Raw genomic sequence first — 23823 nt, 5'->3', positions numbered from 1 at the left:
CCTTTTTCCATTCACCTCACAGACTCAGCAGGGTATGAAGGATTCCCAGTTTTGTACCTGAATGCCCAGTTGTTGCTCTGAATATAAATTACATTAAAATTACACGAGAGAAAGTAATTAAACAAAGTGGAATGTGAGAAAGAGGAATCTGTCTATGACAGAGAGAGGATATCATGAACATGATTCTACAGTGGAAGGGCTGCCTGCGCATCTTTACGGTAGGGCTGAAAGACATCTGTTGTAGAGTGAATTCCCTAGAGGACAGAGCAGAAGATTTTGAAACTGAGATGCAGCCACAAGCCTTCTTTCTCTCTGAACAGCCTCTTCCCATTTTATTTGCTGTAATATGTGTCACATTGCAGCATTTCCATGGTGATGTACTACAACATTATAAACACTAACCTAATCGGTCTGTAGGAAGAAGAGCAGGGAACAAAGAACTTCCTGTTTACACAAAAATAACCTCTTAATCACCAGTTCTGAGAGAATTTAAAGGAAAATGAAAGAATATTGTGAAAGAGAATCTAAAGACTATATCTAATTTAAACACAAGGAACTACCGATCATTCAACTCATTGAAGGTCTTAGATGCAGTAGACAGGTCAGTTCTCAAATTCGGTAAATTTAACAATTGATTCTCAGCTCACTAGACATCATCTTTTCAATTCATTTGCAAAGTTTGAGGGATAATTACTTAGTGTTATTTTTAAGTGGCTTAGTGGAAAATATAAAGATGTTATAAGGCATAAAAAAATGTAAATCATCAACAATTAACAACCACAAAACACCCCCCAAATCTCTGTCCTTTCTTAAAGGTTAACGTGCAGCCACTGCTTCCTTGAATTATTCACCACAAAATATCTTTGGGAAGCAAATTCCTGTAGTGCATGACTCAATCTGTAAAACTTAAGTACAACTGTCCTGTTATTCCTATATACCTTGAAGAAGAGAATCCTGGAAGATGAGATTTCTGTGTTTCCACTATAAACAGAACAAAAGAAATAGTGTCTCAACTATAGCATAAGAAATTTTGATTGGAGGGGAAAAAAAAACCAAAGAAAACAAAGAAAATACTTCCTTAGAGTATTCTCGAGATTCTGGAATGGCTAACAGAGGCATATTGTAGCATCTTGTTATTTGAGCACATTAACTTGAGGCAGTTCTGCCTCAGGCTCTAAACTCAAACAGAGCTGGGCTTGAATTCCTACTCCTGGACTTACCAGGTGTGCAACCCTTGGGAAAACCAAACTCTCCATGCCTTTGTTTCATCATTCATTCAATCATGGACCAAATGCTCATCAAGCAATACCAAGCAGGTGCTGCACAAGGTACTGGGGACATAGCAGTGGACAAAACCAAGTGCATCAAATAACACACTTGCCTTAGGTTATTTGCAAGGATTATAAATGAAGTATATATAATGTGTTAGCAGAGTTTCTGGTTATGATAATTATTATTAAAAGTGTGTATTTTCTCAAAGGAATAGGTAGCATTAGATTGGAGTTAAAAATCAGTGGGGATTTTTACTAATAGCCTGTGACAAGGGTTAGCTACCCTCTGTATCTCAAATAGAGCTTAGAGAAAAAATGAAATAAAGCTCCCTCGTCCCTAAAACACGCAGAAAATAACAGCAACAAACTCCAAAGTCTATGATCTGTCCTGGGACACTGAGCAATCAAAACGGTTCAGAGCCACATTGGAAGCCACTCGCTGTCTGTTCACCACCGGATATAATGAGTTACTGCTCTCCTCAATCTCTTCACTTCTTAGGAAAGAGAATGTTACTGATAAAAAGAAATAATAACCATTTGTGTGAATGTTTACGTCCCCCAAAGCATTAGCACAGAAATGTGGAGCTGAACAGTAAATTTAGGGACAGTTTGTCCACCTCATTAAAATTTAAAGAATTCTCTTGAAAAAGGATGTTCTTGGAATAGAGTAAAAATGAAAGCAGAAAAAGACCGAAACTTCTCTGTTGCCCCTTGAGATGTGAGCAACTTACTTATAATGGAATGGAACTTTGGAGTACACATCTGTTACTGGACAGGCAACAAGAGATCAGTTACCACAGTCCCTGCAAACGCAAGTGTGAACCACTGACACGTATGGAAACCTATCACAGAGTTAGGCCCTTAGACTTGCATGTGAAATCTGCTAGAGCTACTAACAGAGTGGAAACACTGGACTTTTCTTCAGGTTATTACAGCTCCTGGCAGACTGTAAGTTTTGACAGTGTTATTTTTTTTCCCTCCCTCCCTTCCCTGTCTTTGCACACACTCTCCTGTGCAGGAAAAGATCCCAGAGAAGACAGCAGTAAATGAGTACTGCGTTTAACTTTGAAATCAGTCTCAAGGGCTCCTGTGCTAGGAGGTTGTGCAGCAAAAATAGCCACCAGGTATCATCCCACCATCCTGTTTGCTTTCTGAAAGGCTTGTTTGTGTCCAGTCCATCAGACCGGTCCTTCAGTTAATCTCATTTGGATGTGAAGGTGTTGAAAATCTTGAGTCTGAAGACTTTTAAGTCCATGTTTTATATTGAAGAGATCTGAGTTTCTAGCCCATGCTGATCAGGATAATACAGATGGTCTGCATTAGGAAGTCATAACTCCCCTTTGAAAATCTGTTTTAAAGCTGCTTCTATTATAACAGCACTATTTACAGTTGCCAAGGTATAGCAGCAACATAAGTGTCCTTCGATAGATGAATAGATAAAAAAGATGTGATATATATATAGATATATAAAGTGGAATAATACTCAGCCACAAAAAAAAGAACAAAACTTTGCCATTTGCAGCAACTTGGATGGACTTGGAAGGCATTATGCTAAGTGAAATAAGTCAGACAAAGAAGACAAATACTGGATGATATTACTTATATGTGGAATCTGAAAAATACAACAAACTAGTGAATATAACAAAAAAGCAGCAGCCTCACAGATACAGAGAACAAACCAGTGGTTCCCAGTGGGGCGGGGAGGAGGGGCTGTATGGAGTGGGGGAGTGGGAGGTACAAACTACTGGGTGTGAGATAGGCCACTAGGATGCATTGTACAACATGGGAAATAGAGCCAGTGTCTTGTAACAATTGTAAATGGACTGTAACCTTCAAAAATTGTATAAAACATAAAGTTACATGGATGGAAAGCAAAAAAAAGCTGCTTATGTTACTCATTGATACTAGAAATTAATGTTTTCAAAGACTGTTTACATCAGTGACAAATATTGCTGAGTTCAATTTAATGGAATGGAAATTGTTTAAAAAAGTTATAAAGGAGGGGAGACTGATGTGTAAATTGAGTGAAATTATATTCAGACCAGCTCTCCCTAATATAGATACTCTACAGAAAAAAATTTTAAATGAGAAACAAACAACTGACCACACTTGCTAACATGGAATTGCCCAAATGTGGTTGAGATGAGGCCAAATTTAAACAGCCTGGCAGCTGTGCAGCCCGCGGTCTGCCCGCACGCACTGCCGATATGCTGGATTGCTTTGCGCTCCCTGAGGCTGATGTCTCCCAAGTGCTCCTCTTTCATGAACTGTCACCCTTTGTCCCTGCTTGGACAAGCGAACTTCCACATCCTTTCTATTCCTCACACTTGACCTCTTGACCCCTTAGTTATTTTTCTGTTTGTAGAAACAAATGAGACTAGGACAAAAAAGAAAGAGAAAGTTACAGTTTTTTAATTAAAAGATGTTCATTTTTTTCTCCCATTTTGTTAACTTCCTTAAAATGTAATGAGATAAACTTTTCAGAGCATAATATTTTACTCTATGATTATGTATTTACTCCTCAATCAAGCAGTAGCTAATTACTGGAAATCTACTCTGTGTTAAGACATAGTAATGTATGATGAATTTAAACTTGAGAAAATTTTAAATTTTGGATTTTAACATTATGTCACCAAGAAATTGGATTTTAGTGAGTAATGCAGATCTGTGAAAGAGAGCAACACACACACGCACTCACACACACACTCACACACACACACACACACACACACACACACACACGCTCACAGTCTCTCTGTGTTCTGTGATCTTTAAACAAAACTTAAATAAATGAAAACATGTTGACCCTAAGGGACATAAACGAAAGTCTGTGCTCTTCATGGCTTGTTGATGCTGAAAGTGGAATTTAAGTCAAGAAAAAAAAGAATTTTTTTTTTTGGCTTGGACCTTCTCTCCTCATTTCCCATAGCAAATCCAGCCAACATTCCTTGGGACGAGCTCAGTGATGAGACAGTTGGAAGGCAGAAACCTTAGGAATTGATCCAATTAAAAGTGAAAGGAGAAGAACTGGCTGGTTGCCTTCTTACCCCATCTGACCCACCGTGGAAGCATCGAGATCTACACCCCTCGGTCGCTGCGCCAGCTAACGTTCACCACCCATTTGGTAGTTAGGACAGACTTGCACAGATCCCGTTTTGATAAACTTGAATAGCATAGCTGATTTAGGGAAGGTAGCACTTTTAGCAGATTGGGGGGAAATTTTTCCAGAGTAGCACAGTAATGATCTAACATATATGAGGTTATATTTTTCCTGTCCCTTCTCTCCTCCGAGTCGTGACCGCTAGTAACATCTATACACACGTGGATCCAGACCACATGCCTTAGATCTCCAGAGCATGAATTGGTCTCCCACAGAGCCTCAGATTTAGCAAAGCATCCGTTTCCGTCTTCTTCACTATTGGGTCCACATTCAAAGCACATAGTATCCTTTAGCTTTGTTCAAGAAGAGGCTTCCCATGTTATATTGACTATATGCAGTGCTGTGGAGTTACAGAGATTAGGCACTAAGAGACTTGGATTCTGGTCTGTTACCTTTGGAATGAAACTTAAAATTCATTTAGGCCACCACCCTCATTTTACAGCAGGTGGAAGGAAGGCATGAGAGGAGACTGGCTTACCCAAGGGCAGAAGGAAACTAGGGGGAGACTCTCCTGGCCTCCCTCCGATCCTGCTCACCCTGCCAAGAAGCGTCCCTCCCCCCCACTTCTTGGCAGCTCCACCTGTCATAGAACCAAACCTCAGCTCCCATCTGTGAGACAGAAATGACAGGCATTTTGCAGCATCGTCATAAGTAGAAAATAGTTCTGAATGTCCCCTGAGAAGAATATCACCTCCTGTATTTCTTTTATTCATTTCTCATCATGCAGAAGGGTTCAACCTCGTTCACTGCAGCCAAAGCAGAGAGCCCGTCTCAGAGCAGGCCTTTAGGTCTTCTCACATTTTCATGTTGTGAATGATTTTGACTAATGAATCTGATTGATTAGAATAGAATTGAGTTTATTTTGCATTTTTGGTAATGAATTGTCATATTTAGCAGGTCTTTCCCCTAATTAAAAACTATATATTTTTAAGTGTAGTCTGAGTATGACGGAAATATCTTAGTACATTAACATGGTTCTGGCAGCTTCTCTAATGTGATCAGTCTGATCTTTGGCAGCATAAGAGCCATGGTAGGTTGGAGCAGTGGTCTGTAGCTGCAAGTGCTGGATGTTTATCCTGGCTGCTATAGTGTGACCTTGGCCACATTGTTTAAGTGCTTTCATATTCCATTCCTTTCATGTAAAATGCAGGCAGAGATGGTTGATTTCTAGGGGAGGGTATAGCTGAGTGGTAGAGTGCGCATCTAGTATGCACAAGGTCCTGGGTTCAATCCCCAGTACCTCCATCAAAATAAATAAATACCTTATTACTTCCCCCAAAACAAACAAACAAAAACAAAAGACAAACAAAAGAGATGGATGATTTCTAAATTCCCTAAATTCCTTTCTAATTCTAAGATACAGACAAATCTTAGCTATGGTAATCATAAAACCATTGTTAGTGGAGTAGAGTGGCATTTTCTGTGAAAATAGATCGTCTAATACATTTTTTGAATTAAAGGTACTAAAAATTGAAGCAAAAGAGTGGAACGCCTTAAATTAGTGGCAGTGGGCCTTCTATAACAATAAAATGTGCTTGCTGGAAATTTACAGTAGCTGTAGAATGAAAACAACTATTAAATCAAAATTGACTTCGTACATTCAGAGACACAAGAATAAAACCTATTAACAGCTCAACGTAATTTAATTGAACACTGTGAGTAATAGAAGAGAGGTCCAAGGGTGAAGGCTGAGAACACTTACGGATGACTCTGAATTGCAATATTTGACTTTCTGTGAGAATGAAGAGCTGAGTTCCAGCTGTGTGTGTGCTGAGTTGATTAAAGGAGCTAAATTTACATGGGCACGGAGGTGTAAATGTGTTATCATGGTTTTCTCTCCCAGTATATTCAAGACAGCCTGACACTGTCTAGACAAGTACAGAATAACCTCCTATCCGACACCTGGCTCGCAGGGGCCCCTCGCAGCTCTGACTGTGAGCCCCCCGCCTGGGCACCTCTGTCTGGCTCTGTGTTACCAAGTGCATGGAGGCATGAGGGAGACCAGAAAGCCCAGGTGGTGTCACGTAGACTTGAGGTTTGAGATTCTGACTGGCTACTTGAGTGAGTCACTTAACCTGTCTGAGCCTGTTTCTTCACCTTCAGAATGAGCTTAATAAGTAGTAACTGTTTCACTGTCCTGACTTACTTTCTGACTTAATCTTTGCTGGGGTTTACATTCCAATTTGAATTTCTAGTCTAGTGTACTGTAGGTTTTGTGCTTCTGGATTTTGTTTGTGGAATAGGTAGCCTTGCCTAAACAATGTCTCTATTCTGTTACTGTAGCTCTCCACTCAGTTCCGTTTCTTATTTCTCAACACCTAAGTGTGTCCCCACACACACATCATGACCAGGCAAGACAGAACAAGCCTTCAAACGAATAACAGGTATTTCTAAGTTAAAGCATGAGTGGCATAAAATCAATGATTTGTTTACTAACTAATAAAATCCAAGTGTTCAGATCAGTTGATTATTAAATATAACCACGTTTGCCTAATATAACTCTTAATATTGGAACCACCTCCCTCTCCTTCTTTCTGAAAAGAACACATACCTCTTAATATTTTCTCTGTTATTCAGATAGGCAAATACTTGGTCACATTCACGAGTCACTAAATATTCAGCTTAGCTGCTTTTTCATTCCTCTGTGTTGTTTCCTTTTGCCCTTTGTGGGAGTGGCAGGGAAATCGTCCTGTAATGGGACACTGCTCACATGTTTGGTGCTTTTCCTTCTTATGGGATGACAGAAGAGTAAATACCTTATGCTTAGAATTCTTCAACAAGGTGACCCAAACCCACTGACTATTTTTCTGAAAGATAGACTGTTTACCTGGATGTAAAATGAGCAGATCTGCTAATTCTTTGGCTGATGGTCTTCTTGTTTAGGAAACCCACATGCTTGCTCTGAAAAGAAGTTAAAAAGCAATTTTCACTTCTGTATGCCAAATAAAATAAAACGAGATGACAATTGGGTTTCACCGTGAACCCACAATCTCTGCCTGAGGGAGAGTGACAAAAGCTGAAGAGAAGGTGCTTATATTTGCTGGAGCCAGTCATCCTACAGACTCTGGACTATAAGATGAGGGCAAGCCCTTTCTCACTAACGGAGCAAAATCGGCTCAGGGCCCACAATCTCCAGACACCCAAAGGTTCCCTTGTTCGGAAGAGGGTTGGAGAGGACAGTGAGGACTATGGAAGCTGGTGAGACCCTTTGACTGGCTTGGGTGTCTTGATGTCCAGAAATGCCAGTTACCACAGAAAAGAATATGAGCATGGTCCTGCTCAAAGATGGAGGGAGCCCCGGTTCACACTCAACATTGTTGGACTAAAATCCTGGGACCTGCCTTTTCATGTTTGACAGCAAACACTTTGTTTTTAAATTTGTGCTCACCACTGCACCTAAAATAGTCTCCTCTCACACAGCAGGAGCTCACCTACCTATTAAAAAATATATATTTTAAAAAAATCCTTCTACCTGGACTATATTCAAGTATTTTGAAAAGAAACACAGACTGGCAAGAAAACGAATTTTTATGACAACTCTCTTTTGCCCTTTCTCCTCCCTCCTTGATTTTGACACATATACCGCTTGAATATCTTGCTTGCCATGATGGATAATCATTTTAAGTTACCTCTTAAAACCTGGAGTTAAAAAATATGATCACCAAACACCTGTTAACATCTCCCTAAAATTTCACTCTCCATTGACCTAAAGGAGCAATATATTTCTGCCCAAATAATTTGCTATGGATTCACGGTAGTAACTGAGTGGTTTCCATTCTCAGCTGGACAATTGTTTCTTCAGGGTGGAGCCTCCCTGGTGGGGTTCGTGCCTTTATAAAAGAGACCTCAGGGAGCTCCCTTGCCCCTTCCGCCAGGTAAGGACACAGCAAGAATTCAGCCGTCCTAGCTGTGCTGGCACCCTGATCTTTGATTTCCAGGCTTCAGGACTGTGAGAAATAAGTTTCTGGTGTTTATAAGCTACCCAATCTGTGGTATTTTGTCATAACATCCCAGAAGGACTTAGGCCACTTCTTTCTTAGTTAGGCGCACATTTCCATGAGCTCTGCAATTTTCTATTCTCCGTAACCCCCCACACCCAAGATACAGGACGTTCCATCACGCTACAAAGTTCCTTTACACTCACCTCAGCCCTCCTCAGGCCTTGACCACAGGCAGCACTGGTTTGCTTACTCTCACTCATATAGGTTATGCTTCTTGTCTGGAGTTTTATTTGACTTCGCATCAATTTTAAAATTCAAAGGCTATTTGGGGCAGTGGGCATGTTCTAAAACAAGGTTGCAGTAATGGTTGCAAAAATGATTGAGCTCTGTCCTTACAATGGATGAATCTTCTAATTTGCAAGTTATACCTAATAAAGCTAGGAACATTGTCATAAAATTTAATGACTATATTTCCTTTTTAGAAATTTTATTTGGTTCTGTTTTATATCTTCTATACTTACCTATTCTTTCATGATAGTTTCTCTTCCTTTCTTTAAACTCTTTAAGCTTTTTTAATAGAGTCTCTTGATGGTTCCTTTCCAATTATTTTTTCTGTCCTGTTTCTTAGAGTGAAAATTTAGTCGATGGCTGACCTGTATGTAGACTCTCCATTCTTGTGGTGTGCTTCATTTTTCATTGCCAGTTCTTCTTCAAAAGTTGTTTTAACTGTGCAGGTTACAAAAGTGTCCTACAGGGAGATTCTGATGTTTCTGGATCAGATTTTGTTGTTGTTGTTGTTGTGAATTCTCACCCACAGAGGTGATATATGTCCAGATGTCTCAGGACTGACCCTTTGTCCTTCCTTCATTGCTGCATAGGAACAGCAAATACTCTTATTGCTTTCCCATCCAGTGTATACAGCTTTTTCACTTCCTTTTCAAAAGACAGGGCAGCCCTTTGAAGCCCTTCCTGCCTGAAACTCTTGTCTCCATGGTCTGCTTGGGTATTAAAAACCCAAACTCCAAACCCAGAGCCAATGTGGGTCTGAACACCGAAACTCCCAATGCAGTATTAATTTCTACACCCCATTAGATATTTGCTTTCAGTCTTCTTTATGGTGTTTTGGGATTTTTCCCCTCCTTATCTTTTGAGCTCAGCTTTGTATTAAAAATATTTTTGATTAACTTTATCCATCAATTCTATTTATTTCTAATGTATGAGGGACTTGAGTGCATTAGCTTAGTTCACCATGTTGCTGAAATTCCTTACTCTTCAAATTGGATAATCTCTTTTCAATTCTTGTTTCACTGATTCCTTGATACATTCAACGTGACAATTTCTAATTTCAGTAACTTCTTATACTTTGGCTTCTGTGACATTATCATTCATCTTTCCTCCTACTTAAGAAAAACTGTTGGAAAATCATGAACTTCACCATCAGTTAAACCAAAATTCAAATACTGAATCTTCCACTCACATACTGTGTGATCTTTAAGTTAATAATTGAACTATTTTCCCTCTCTGTAATCTTTTATGACTTGAACTACAATTTAAATCTGAGAATATATAACTCATAGTGATGTTTATTAGCACTACAAAAGAATTCTTGGCAGCAGTGAGCAGTAGTGATGGGTCATTTTTTCGTGCTTTTTTTCTTTTAACTTCACCTTGAAACGAGTTATTCCTTTTTTTAAGGTATAATTGACTTTCAACATTATATTAGTTTCAGGTGCACAACATAATGGTTTGACATACATTGTGAAATGATCAGCACAGTCAGTCTAAAAAGGAAAATCTCTGCACAGGGCCAGCTACATGATTTGCAAGGGCCCAGTGTGAAATGAAAATGCATGGTCCTCATTCAAAAGCCAGGAAAATAATGCCACTAAATGCATTAAATGTAGAGCTTTTTCCTTTCTTCCTGGGCCTCTCTCAGTGTGTCATGGTGTATTATTTGCTGTCCACTGTTGAACTCTTGGTGTGGGGTTACTCACTGGGTACAGATGCTCACAGGCACCCCATGGTTTGGCGAGCACACCACCATCTGCAGGGCTCCTCCTCCCCACAGCCATCCCTGCACAGCATCATGTCCCAGTTGGAGGCAAGGAAGTAAATCTTCCCTTCCCATGACCTGCCACCCAACTCACTGTGGCTGGAGATGGCTTAAAAAAAGAACTTTAATATCTGGTTAAGTCCATTATCAGGACGGAGAGGACAGCAAACACCTTTGCCTAGTGACCCACTGAACGAACATCCAGAGGCGCGTGCTCGCCTATAGCCACTGCCAAGTCTGCCCTGAGACGCTGCAGGGCGCCTGCCCCACTGGACCTCCCCACATCCTCATTCAGGCCCCCAGAGGAGGCAGAGCACACAGCAATTGCTGGGTCGAGAAAGGAAGTAAGAAAAATGGGAAGACAGGGTGTGGGGCAGGGACGGGCTGTGGAGAACCTATCCGGGGAAGGCAGGAAGGGGTGGGAATCAGGGCTGCCTCTGAGCAGGACTACTTGTGAGCTGAGACTCCAAGCCCTCAGTACCTGCTCCACTGTTTATTGACTGCACTTACAACATGCAAATTCAAAGATAAAATTACTAGGAATTTTAAGGTAGTGACCAAAGAGCATTGAATCCCAAGCACAGGGCCCTTCTGAGCTTGAGCCTCCTGGGACCACACTGGTCCCACCTGCATGAAGCCCACCTTGTCTGTGAACAAATGGTTTTTCTCTTAATCTGGCCAGTGAGAGCTCAGCAGAATTGTAATGTAGAGCACGTCTCTCAAGCCATGTTCACCAATGGAACAGTGGATCTCTAACTCAAAAGTAAACCCCACGTGTAAACCCCTTAGGCCCGCTCTGCTTCATCAGACAGAGGCAGGAGAACCCAGCTGCAGATTTTCCCGCTCGCCCCCTCCTGCTTCCTCTGATGCTACCTGTGGACCAGGAAGCACCAAGTACTCCATGCAACACAGTTTGAAAATTTAAAAAAAAAAGTTTATTTATATTCAGCAGTCTAGAAAAACTTTGGCATCTCAAGTTTAATTTGCTTTCATTTTCTATAAAGATTCAGAAGGTAGGCAGCCTGTATTTAATAAGATAAATAATTATTTTAAATAATTCAAAAAGAAAATAATCCATTTGGCTCTCTAACTATCACAGCCAGGAAAAATAATAAGTTTTGTGTAATTGTTTTAAAATCAGGAATTTAACATATGTTCCCTTATTTCCCTATGACACACCCATCCCCTATTTCTGTTTACTATTCTTTTGTTCTTTTTATCCGATATTATAGACCCTGATTATGAATTTTCAACATCAAGTTTTAACTGTACGAATATTTTTGAATTTTCACTTTAAATTTAAGAATTTTCTGAAGACACTTTAAAAAATTCTTTGCATACTTGTAATCAGTTTCATTGCTCAATACTCACCAATTCGTAAGTTCTTCCTCATTTTAGAGACCTGGATCATGATTAAACTCCTAATTGGATGAAGTACATCCATGAGGTTTTGTTTTGTTTCTTTCATTCATGAGAGGTGCATGAGTATTATATTTTTTGGAGGTTTTGCACATATAAAATATTTTTTGTTACTATCACCCATGAATGAAATCTTGGCCTGATTTTGAATTCTGTGTTCCCAATCTTGTAATCTCAGATCTCTATAGACATTATTCTCTTCTTTACTGGAATTTAATAGTCAAAAGAGCATACTACTCTTTATACTTGTAATTTAAAATAATTTATTTATTAATTTTTCCTGGAACACAACGGACTCTGGTCTTTCCTATCTAGAGAAGCTTCTATTATGTCTTCAGTTATTGTTTCTCTCCTACTTGGTTTGTTTTCTTTTATAGAACATCTTTTTATCAACATATTGGATCTCTTCTCTCTGTTTCTCACATGTTATCATATTTATCATTTCCATGATTTCTTCCCCTTCTTTGGGGGAAGTTTTGAAGTTTTTTGCTAACATCACTGATTTGACTTGTTTGGCATCAATTCTGTTCTAATGACTCCAGTGAGGATTTTAACCCCATTATTCTGTTTCTTAATTTCTTCAAGGTGTTGTTTTGCTTATATGTTTGTTCTTATCTCACCCTGTTCTTTTTTTGGGGGGGTGTGTTTGGGGGTATTTATTTATTTATTTACTTATCTAATGGAGGTGCTGGGGACTGAACCCAGGACCTCGTGCATGCTGAGCACGTGCTCTACCACTGAGCTATATCTGCCTTTCACCATCTCACCCTGTTCTTAGCTTACTCTTTGCAGCTTTTTCATTCTAGTATGTAGTGAGTTCTGTCTAGGCCGCAGGTTTGCAGACACATCACTGGCATAGGTTTCCCATGGCCATCCTCGCATTGCTCATGTTTTGGTAAAAACCATCATCTCAACGGTGCACAACCCCAGCTCAATTTCTGATACTTCAGAAACATTCACGTGGAACTGAAATGGAACATTCTGCTCTTACTTCTCAGTGTCTTTGCTATAAGGGAGATAACGTATATCCTAAGGTAGAGTCCATGAAAAATTGTGTTTTTCCAGCATGCACCATGCCCAAGACCCTCCCTGTCTCTGCTTCAATTTATATAGCTTTACCTGAAAGGCCCTCTCCCTAGAATACGAATGACACTCTCCATTGCCCCCTGCCCCTGGCCGTGTTATACAAGAGGCACTGTGTTGGACGAGGGCTGTTGAGAAGAGAGGGACAAGATCTCAGCTGTCTCAGAAGACAGGAGAGGGTGGCTGCTCAGCTTTCAGATTAATGTAATATCTGTCGCTTTAAAAGCAACCAGTAAAAATGAGTCAAAGTCTCTTTTTCCCTTTTCATTTCCGGCTTGTCAGTCTAGTTCAGGAAATAGATTGCATGCAGGTCACCAATAATGCTTCTTCATCCAATTGCTGCAAAATTAAAATAGATGAAAATATCCATCAACACCTGTCCTATACATTTGATTCCTGTACTTATTTTTTAAGCTCTTGTTCATTATTGCCTTTCGTTATAATTCTGCCTGTAATTTATTTGCAAGTTGGTAGATAACCTATTGTGATCTCAACCCAGAGGCCAGGGTCTTCTAAATGCAGGAGTAATTAATAGGTGAATGACTGTCACAGTTACTTTATTACTTACATGGAAATGATTAACAAAATCAAGTTGAAGCAGTGTTATTGGATGCAAAGGACACCAGTGTCAGAAAATTGAGGGTCAAGTGTTTACCCCCATTTGTTAATTGTGAGACCTTAAATAAGCCCCTTAACCTTTTTTGAATCTGTTTCTTTTTCCATAAAGTAGCAATAATCATGCTTGTTCTAAGGAGCTCACAGGGCGATTGCGAGGAACAAACGGGTTGACACGTGTAAGGGCCCCCTGTAGTCATCACTGCCGTAGACCCAGTTATTGCTCACTCCCATGCCTTTGGCCTCGTCAGGGCACATTGAAATAGCTGAGCTAACAGCTAACGAGTGATTCATTAATATTAATTTTTGAGCTTTAGTCATTACTGAATATAGGTTTTGGACATAAAAAGTAAATGGTAACTGTGAATGTTCTAGGCTCTGTCATTAAAGAAAAAGGAAAAACAGATATCTTTTTTTTTCCCAAGTTGTCAAATTTACATGAATTTTACCTACCACTTCCTAGGGTTCTATAAATAGAGAATTTCTTTCATATTTTTCTCTTTTATCTATAAAAACATGTGAATTTTCAGACTTTACCTATACCTCCTCTTGGTGGCATAAAGAATAGACCGAGTGAGACCAGAGTCACAGATAAACTTTTGCTGTTACTATATTACATTAAAACAAAAGAGTAGACAATTAACATTGGAGAATATTGTGTAGAAAAGGAAGCAATGAAAAATTGGTCTTTAATTATCTTTAAGGCTAATTGAAGGCAGGGACTTCTAAATAGAGTTCTAATTTATAGGCTAATAAAAGCCACAGGCATCTCATTATTAACATGAAAATTAGCAAACATATAAGAGACTAGTTTGGGACATGGCAATTCTAAGCACATGAAAATAAAGCGCATATCAATTACATATTTTATTTTTAATCAGTGTGTAACAGAGTGCCCTGAGAGGAGAGCATAATACGAACTTCAAGGCTTTTGGCCCCAGATGCAAGTGCTAATGAATGAAATGCCCAGCCTTCACGGCACAGCAAACATTTTTAAAAGCAAGGTCCTTGGATGGAATAGGACAAAACCTTCCCTTTTTTCCTCTAACCATAGCTACTGAAAGAAGTCTGTAAACTTGTCTTCATTTTCTATATACTATGACTTCTCTCTCATTTTGCAGGTAGGAAAACTAAGCTACAGAGAAATAAAGGACATCAGTGTCCTTACCATTTTGCATTTTGTGTTATATTTTCATTCTTTTCTTCTTAAAAACTAATTATGCCTAGAGTTAAAGATGGTCTTACCCATCATAGACTAACACAGCCTTGGGTACAGTCACTCAGTGTGCACCGCGGCAGAGCTACGTCCCTCTAAAACGTGTTGCTGACACGTGCGAGGAAGGAGAGGGCTAGCAGCAGGTCTGTGATCCTTCCTCTAAACTTTGGGATTCCTGGAAACATTAACTTAGGAAATTCACAGGAGGATGTTGCAAGTTCTGGAGGTTCCTCAAGACTACTCTCACGTGTAAGGATCTGCTAGAAGGAATCACAGAACTCAGAAAGGCTGTTAGACTCAAGGCTGCAGTTACTTATAGCAAAATCAGCAAAGGGAAGGGGTACAGAGGGCGGGTTCCTGGACCCACTGTTCCAAGCATGAGCTTCTAGGTGTCTCCCCTGGTGGAGTCTTGTGGACAGTGGTTAGTTCTCCCAGCAACAGTGTATGCCAACCAGGGAAGCTCCTCAAGCCTCCAGGGTTTTTTTTTTTTTTTTTCAGCTTTATTGAGGTGTAATTGATAAATAAAATTGTAAGATATTTAAAGTGCACATTGTTATTACACACACACACACACACACATATTGTGAAACGATTCTTCCCTTCTAGTTAACACATCCATCACCTCACATATTTATCTTTTTTTTGATAAGAACATTTAAGTTCTAATTCCTTAGAAAATTTCAGCTATATGGCTAGTAAAAGGGTGCAAACTTTTAACTATAAGATGAATAAGGTTTGAGGATCTAATGTATAGCATGGTGACTGTAGTTGATAGCACTGTATTATAGAATTGAAATTTGCTAAGTGGTTTAGAAATTCTTATCACAGACTGACCTCATAGACATTACTGTCTGTCCGTGGCTAACCTCAGTCTCCAGCCCCTTCAAAGTTCAAGCTGATACCATGTGGCCTAAGGTCCCCACGATAAATCAAACTGTTAGCATGGACTATAACAATGGCCTAAAGCTTCCAGTTAAACGGGTAGAACATCCCAAGGGCTTATAGGTTACCTACTAGGATCTGGGGACAAAGGGCAAGGTTAATCTTTAGATAGATAGACAGACAGACAGACAGACAGACAGACAGATAGATATTATTTACACTATCTTCAGTATATTAAGACCAGTTGCACTATATCCAAGAAGAATCAGAATTGGTTGAAGTTGCTATGTAACTCATTGTACTTGAGACTGTGCATCAGGTAATTATAGCTGCTGCTAGTGGGATACATTTGTACTGGAGTCAGATAGAAAAGCTCAAGAGATCCCAGAGCTGATGGTTTCTCCAGTCTTCAGTGGTCTGTGTCTAATCAGTCTATTCTCTTGTAACCACAGCCCCACCCCACCCCCAAAATGTGGAGAGTATTGGGGTATTTGGAAACTATTTCTAGTTGGAGAAATGAGACCTCCCCTATGCTGTGGCTAGCCAAGCTGTGGGTTTTCTATCCCATATGCTTTCTTCTAGCTAAGTGAACTTGGTACTATGGAAAACCTATTGTATCCCATGAATTTTATAACCAGTCCAAACCCAAGACACCTCCTGGTGGTTGAGCAGAGTGACTTTTGAATTATAAAACTAATATTGTTTGTGATGTCTCCAATATGATTGCCCTCTTTAATTTTTTCCAGTTAATTACTTTAGCACCCACCAAACATTTTTAGCAGTAAATGCATTACTGCTCTTTTGGGATCTTCCTCACTGTTATTCCCATCTCTGACCTTGAACTGCTCAAGAAATCTGGAGGCACACTCAGGCAGTTTCACTGTGGTCCATACTAATCCATTATAAATTTGGAGAAAAGATTTAGATCTATGACATCTCCTTGTGAGATTCTTGGGCTTTTTATACAAACTGGTCTGTAATGAGGAGAGAAGAGAGAGCATTGCTAAGGTACAAGGTGTTGGGAAGAAAATAAAAACTAATGGGTTAATAGAGCCTGTGTGTGTAGAGGATACACATGCAGTGTGTGTCCACCATTGTTCCTTGATGCCCTATTCACAGTGTTTCTGATCCCCAGTGACCACAGAGTGCTGGTGGAACTACTATGCTTGGGAGTTCAGTGAGATTTCTCTTGGAAACAAAACATGCTAGAAAGAAGGCAGTAGTATTCTGTAAAGCACAAACAACCAAGGAAGCCTGTCATTTCCTTTCTTACTAAAGTTACTTCCCTGTATTAGCCAACCACTTATGCTGAAAATGATGACATAGAAAGGAAAGGAAAGATAAGGCAATTCATATTTCTCTGCTTTTTAGTTCTATCTTACTTATCAGTAAACTGAAGATAGAAAGTGTTAGTAGAATGGGTGTGTATCAAGAAGCAAAAAAAAAAAAAACAGCCTGTAACAGAAACAAACAAATTAATTAATTAAATAACAAAATATGACAAACACTGGTGGATGGGGAGAATCTGATTTCCAGAGCTGCTACATTGTTAGATTCAAATGTCTAGTTCTCAAAAAAAATACCGCAAAGTATACAAAGAACAATAAAGTGTGGTTCATTCAAAGGAAAAACTACATCAACAGAAACTGTGTCTTAAAAAGACCTGATGGCAGATTTACCAGACAAAGACACAAATGTCTTAAAGATGCTCAGGGAACTAAAGGAATATGTCAAGAAAATGATGGCTGAACAAAATAGAAATATCAATAAAGGGACAGAAAATTTTTAAAAGAAACCAAAAAGAATTTCTGGAGCTGAAAAGTAGAATAATTGAAATGAAAAATTTATTAGGATACAAAGGTAGATTTTGGCAGACAATAGAAAGAATAAGTGAACTTGAAGACAGGACAATGAAAATTATTGAATCTGACAAAGAGAAAGGAAAAAGATTGAAGAAAGGTAAACAGAGCCTAAGGGACCTGTGGGACACCATCAAGAAGACAGACATATATATCACAGAAGTCCCAGAAGGAGGTGAGAGAACAATAGAAAAACTCATCCCAAAATTCACATGGAATTTCAAGGGACCCTTAATGGCCAAAGTGATCTGAAAGGAACCAACAAGCTGAAAGACTCACACTTCCTGATTTCAAAACTTACTATGAAGCTACAGTAATCAGGACAGTGTGATACTGGTATAAAAACAGATGTATAGACCAATGGAATAGAATAGAATTTCCAGAAATAAACACTCATATCTAGTAATATTATTTTTGACAAGGATGTCAAGGCCATTTGATGGGGGGAAGGACAGTCTTCTCCACAAATGGTACTTGAAAAATTGGATATCCACATGTAAAAGAGTGGAATTGGACCCTTACTTAACACCACATATATCAAAAAGTAACTCCAAATGAATCAAGGCTCTGAATGTAAAATATAAAACTCTTAGAAGAAAACATAAGGCAAGAGATTCATGATATTGGATTTGGCAATAATTTTTTGGATATAATACCAAAGGCACGGGCGACAAAAGAAAAAAAATAGACATATTGGACTTCATGGAAATATGAAAAAATTGTGCATCAAAAGACAGTATCATAGAATTGAAAGGAAACCCACAGAATGGGATAAAATGTGCAAATCATTTTCTGATAAGAGATTAATATCCAGAATATATAGAGAACTCCTAAAATTCAACAACAAAAAAAGAAACAATCTGATTAAAAAGTGAACAAAGGACTTAAATAGACATTTCTTCAAAGAAGATATGCAAATAACCAATAAACACATGAAAAGATGCTCAACATCCTTAGTTATTAGAGAATTGCAGGTCAAAACCACAGAAAGAAAGATACCCTCACAACCCTCACAAGATAGCTACCATCAAAAGAAAAACCTAAACCAAACCAAAACAAACAGAAAATAGCAAGTGTTGGTGAAGATGTGGAGAAATTGGAATCCCTGTGTACTGTTGGTGAGAATGTAAAATGGTACAGCCACAATGGAAAACAGCATGGCAGCTCCTCAAAAAATTAAGAAGAATTGCCATATGACCCAGCAATTCCATTTCTGGTTGTTTTACCCAAAATAATTGAAAGCAAGGTCTCAGAAAGATGTGAATACGTACACACCACGTTCATGGAAGAATTATTCACAATAACTAAAACCTAGAAGTAACCCGTGTTCATCAGCAGTTGAATAGATAAGCAAAATGTGGTATATACATACAATAAAATATGATTTAGCCTTAAAAAGGAAGGAAATTCTGACATATGCTGTAAAATGGACAGACCTGAAGAATGTTATGCTAAGTAAAATCAACCAGTCATAAAAATCCACCTTGTGCCCTCGTTAATATGAGATACACAGAGTAGTCAAAATTATAGAGACAGAAAGTAAAGTGGTGGTTGCCTTGGCCTGGGGAAAGCAAAATGGAGAGTTATTGTTTAATGGGTATAGTTTCAATTTTACAAGATGAAAAGGATTATAGTGATGGATAGTGGTGATGGTTCCACAATACTGTGAATGTATTTAATACTATTGAACTGTGCCCTTAACATTGTTAAGATGGTAAATTTTATGTTATATATATATATATTACCACAAGAAAAAGAATTAGAAAAAAAAATACTGTAACGAGTCAAGAGTGAGACCTCAGAAGAAAAGAAAAAAAACATTCTATTTTAGTATCCACAATGGCATTTTTTTCCTGCTTTTTATCAAGTGGCCTTGCATTTGTATTTTTCATTGGATCTTGCAAATTATATAGCGAGTCCTGCAATGAAAGTGTTAGTCAGGCATTACAGAAATACCATATGACTGGACCAGCTGAAATATAGTTGAATTAGCCGACAGTCTTCTTCAAGGAGTACAGGCCAATAGGAGCAGTGTTACAAAGCTACAGTGCAGCTGGGCTTGCCGGAGCCTTATGCTGCAACCACACGAGTATGGTGGGGCCTGGACAGACTTCCTAGCCAACAACATATCTTAAACACTACTCACCACACTAATGAACATTATTTTAGGTTAAATCACATCACATATTTTAGGCTAATTTTAAAACCCTCTGGTATAGATTTTGAGAACAATATTTTGAAAGCAGCAACCTCTGGAGTGGTGCATTTCTGATCAGGGCACTTTGAAAGCTAACCAACCAACCCTAGAGTACAGGTTAAAATTCACTTGCCTACATATGTATTTAACCAATTACTCTGACAATATAACATCCAGGCCAGTCCCCCTTGGGAGATCTAGAACCCTTCCCTTCTGGCCTAACAGGGACTGATTCTCTCCCATTAGTCTTATGTATATTGAAGTCTATCACATCGTTGAAATAAAAACTAACCCCCCATCCCCATACGTGGGATGTGTGCACGTACACAGACTCAGAAACACACCTACACGCACCCACATAAGCAGCTGCCTTGACTCCAAGGTATCATTTTTATTCCCACCAAACCATCTAACCTCTTGGTGCCTTAATTTCCTTACTTATAAAATGAGGACACTAATATTTACACTTGGAGGATTTTTATATTCTCCCCACCGTCAATTTAAATATTACTTCCCCTGCGAAGCTCTCCCTGACTTAGGTGTCCTTCCTATTTCCCTCGTAATACTTTCTCTTGCCTTTCACACCACTCATCCCACTCCATTAATGCTTTTCTTGTTTACTTACTTAACACGCTGTAAGCTTGGAGATCAGAAAATTGACATATATTACTAACAACTGTCTCTCTTGTGCCTGACAGAATGGCTGCCTAATAGGTATTAATTTAATATATTTTGTATTCATTTAGAAATATCTACATGGTCTATAGCTGAATCTGCTGCTAGATAAAGAAAGTTTCTTACTCAGGCTGCCAATGATCTTTTTTGAAAGATGTAGCACTTATAGCAAGTCACCTTTCTGAACATGTAAGTGCTTATAAGGTTTAGAGATGCCTTCTGGCTAACTTTGCAAAGGACATTTGCAATATCATATCTATATATCTTCTTTCCATCCATGTTCCACCCACCACTACCCCCTCCCAAGGAAATACATCAATTTGTTTTCTCTGGATGTCTATGATTGATAGCTACAGCAAGAGACTCTCTGAAGGCTTGGTTGTAGCCGCCAAAATGTCATTCAAGCAGGACTGATGAAAGCAAGACTGAATATCACTGTTTATTGACTTTAATTGTCCCTGCAAAACCTTCAGATGTTCCCTATGGAAAGATACAGTTATCAGAGTTTAAAGTTCCTCCAGAAACACTTTATTACTTTTTAAATAAGAATTCATGCATGTTATCAAAATTGCCACACGCACAGATACACACACCCTGCTTATTAATACAGTCTTTTAAGATACATTTTGTCCTTTGTGTTCAGTTCAAAGAACAGGAAACTGAGGCTCATCAGGAGGACTTAACCTGAATCTAGAAGTTAGTGAGAAGAGGGACTGGTGTTAGAGGTCAAGCCCTGGGCCCTTGTACCTAAACAGGATGCTTCCAGGATGAAACAGCCTACTCTCAGTCACTTTATATAGTGTGTCATACACATATGAAACTTAACTGAAACTGAAGAATGGGAATTCCCTCAGGATTCTGACTTCCCTTTGGGCTTTCCTACTATTAGACGTCTTGCCCCTTGAGCTGTAGAATTATCTCTAAAAGGCCAGGGGCGTTGAAATACAAATTCAATGCCAGTCCATCCTTAGACACAGACTTGATGATTAACTCTCACAGAAATCACTGAAATATAACATTAGACTTTATTGTTTCAGAGTGCTAAAAAGAATTTGTATTTTGGAGTTCATCATGAAGTACTGAATATTCTTTGTGGTCAAAGGGCAGAGTTGATTTTCCTTGGTATCCTCCGTGCCGCAAACTGCACCTGGCAGATAAAGGGGGAAGGCTGGCTAGCCTGCTCTAGCCTTCGGAAGCTCACTCTGACAAATCCATCTCTTAATGAGAGGCAGTGCAGATAGCTGTTAAGTGGACCCTGAAACCGAGTTATCTAACTTGAAAGTCCAGACTTGACAATTCTCATCCATGTGACATTGGGCAAGTTACTTACTTTCCTGAATGTCTATAAAGTGGTTTTAATATCATCAGCAGCATCACAGGGTTATATCATTGTAAGGAGTAAATGACTTATATGTGCTTAGAATTAAGTGCCTGGCACTTAACAAGCCCTGTATGTGTTTGCAGTTATTACAAACATGGGTCCTAAGGTCATAACTGTGGATGTCAACCACAGTTTAACACATACTACATGTAAAGGATTAAGTGAGTTCATAGATACAACACGCACATTTATAACAAAGATATACATATGGAGCTTATCACTATAAAGAACTTTAATGAAATTACTTTGTGATTATCTGCCCTTTTTAAAATTGCTTCCCTCCTGCCCCTACCAAAGAAAACTGGTCAGTAGACACTTATTGCTAAGTTCTCATTATCTATTGTAATGTTTAATTGATCAAGCCAAAATAAGCATTGGTAAAGTAATATTCTGACATTCTGAAAGGGAGATGGGTTTCATGATTCATATAGGTTGTGCATATACATTTTACAATGACAGCAATAGTTAGGGAGAGATTGCCCGGCCCAGATATCTCTTGAAACAATCCTAGGAGAAGATCTTCATTCAAACAAGAGACATTGATTACGACTGATGTTGTAATGGAATTACAATGCTGTTATGGAATATATGGTAACTTAAGCGTAAACTATAAATACCTATCAGGTACCAATATACAAAATTTTAAAACAATGAATGGAATGATATAGAAAAAGCTGGTGAAAACCCTTACCCTGCAGTATGGACTTTTCTCACCTGATCTAGCTTTTTCTACTTTTCTTATGTTGGTCCCCCATTGGCCATGTCCTGTAGTGGTACCTTTTGGAACACTACTTCCTCCTCTCAGGGTTCTTATTTCCATTTGGGGAAAGTTCTTAAGTCATATGTATGTAATTGCTCAAAAAGCTCTGTATGTGTGAAGTTATGGCCAACTAAGCCTCTGGACGCAGTTTGTGCAGTAAGCTGGGCCCCCGGGTCTGTTCCAGGCTGCCGCCCTTCCCACCTACCTGAACCCAGTGGTTTGGTGTGCGCTGAGCTGGTCTGGAAGGCGCTCTCTGGTCCTTTGCTGGAAAGACGGGCTTCCCGGTTGAGATGTAAGCTGAAACCAAGCTGCAGGCTCCCTTTAGACAGAAGCGTGGGTGCCAGGATGCACTTAACGTGACTTCATACTCTGCCCACTCCAGACTGCAGCACTCTAAGAGAGTTAAGCGTTTCCCCATGTTCTGGTCAATGTCAATGTGCTTCTCTTGAGTTAACTTGCCATTTGAAAGAGGAGCATTTCCTTCTCGAAAGAGAGACGTCAACTGATGCACTATATTCTCAGAGTTTTGAGTTTTTTCCCCTTTGGAAATTGAGATGTCATTTGTAACCTATAATAAATTTTAATATTCTGAACTGTATAACATGCTGAAATTGTCACCATTCCTATCAACAAGCATGCAAAACACATCAGTGGAAAATTAAGAAAAAGTGAAATTATTCCCACGGACAAAGATGAGGTCACAGAAAGTCTCACAAAGTCAGGAAGAGTATTCAGGGAATGATAAGCACATAGAATCTCAAACAATTCACTAAAACTGCTACACTTTTTTTCACAGTGGGAAAAAAAAGTATGTAGATGAAATAATGTGACCCTTTGCTATTGAGTTAAACTGAACAGGAAGCATGTTTACAGAGTTAATTCATATAATCACAAATTCACCACTAGAAGAATTTTTAAAAATATTTTTATTCTTTATGTGAAAGATGTGTTCCTTCAAACCTTTAATCAAGCTCAATAAATCATTTCATCAACATACTATAACATATGCCATCACGATATAACGTCTCATAGATCATTCTACTGACAGCTCTCCATAAACCACAGAATAAGTGGAAATAAATCACATTGTCTTCTATTTTGCCTTGCAAGTAAACGTGAATCCTCATAGAAAAGAATACAAAAGGAAAACCACAATTTGTGGATAAAATGTAAAGCATCATTGAAGACTTCAATTAAAGTTAAGTACTTCATGTGAGAACAGAGCCCATCAAAGTAATGTTTATTCCACTTTAAAGATGTACAGGATCATTTGTGATTACACATTCCAGTTCCGCAGCTGTCTGGATGCTA

At 38.9% G+C, this 23823-nt stretch overlaps 1 long non-coding RNA gene across 1 annotated transcript in view; it reads right to left on the bottom strand.

Annotated features, from left to right (window-relative positions):
• LOC141579350 (uncharacterized) overlaps positions 1-22922 on the bottom strand; it is a 62054-nt gene extending 39132 nt beyond the window's left edge. The window contains exon 1 of the long non-coding RNA XR_012510547.1: positions 22718-22922. This is a non-coding gene — a long non-coding RNA (uncharacterized LOC141579350). The remainder of the gene's footprint in view (positions 1-22717) is intronic.
• Positions 22923-23823: the final 901 nt, after the last annotated feature.

This window comes from Camelus bactrianus, chromosome 2, assembly GCF_048773025.1.
Source record: "Camelus bactrianus isolate YW-2024 breed Bactrian camel chromosome 2, ASM4877302v1, whole genome shotgun sequence".
In the NCBI taxonomy this organism is placed as follows: Eukaryota; Metazoa; Chordata; class Mammalia; order Artiodactyla; family Camelidae; genus Camelus; species Camelus bactrianus.
The sequence above is the reverse complement of the archived record's forward strand: the minus strand, read 5'-3'. Positions and strand labels throughout refer to the sequence as shown.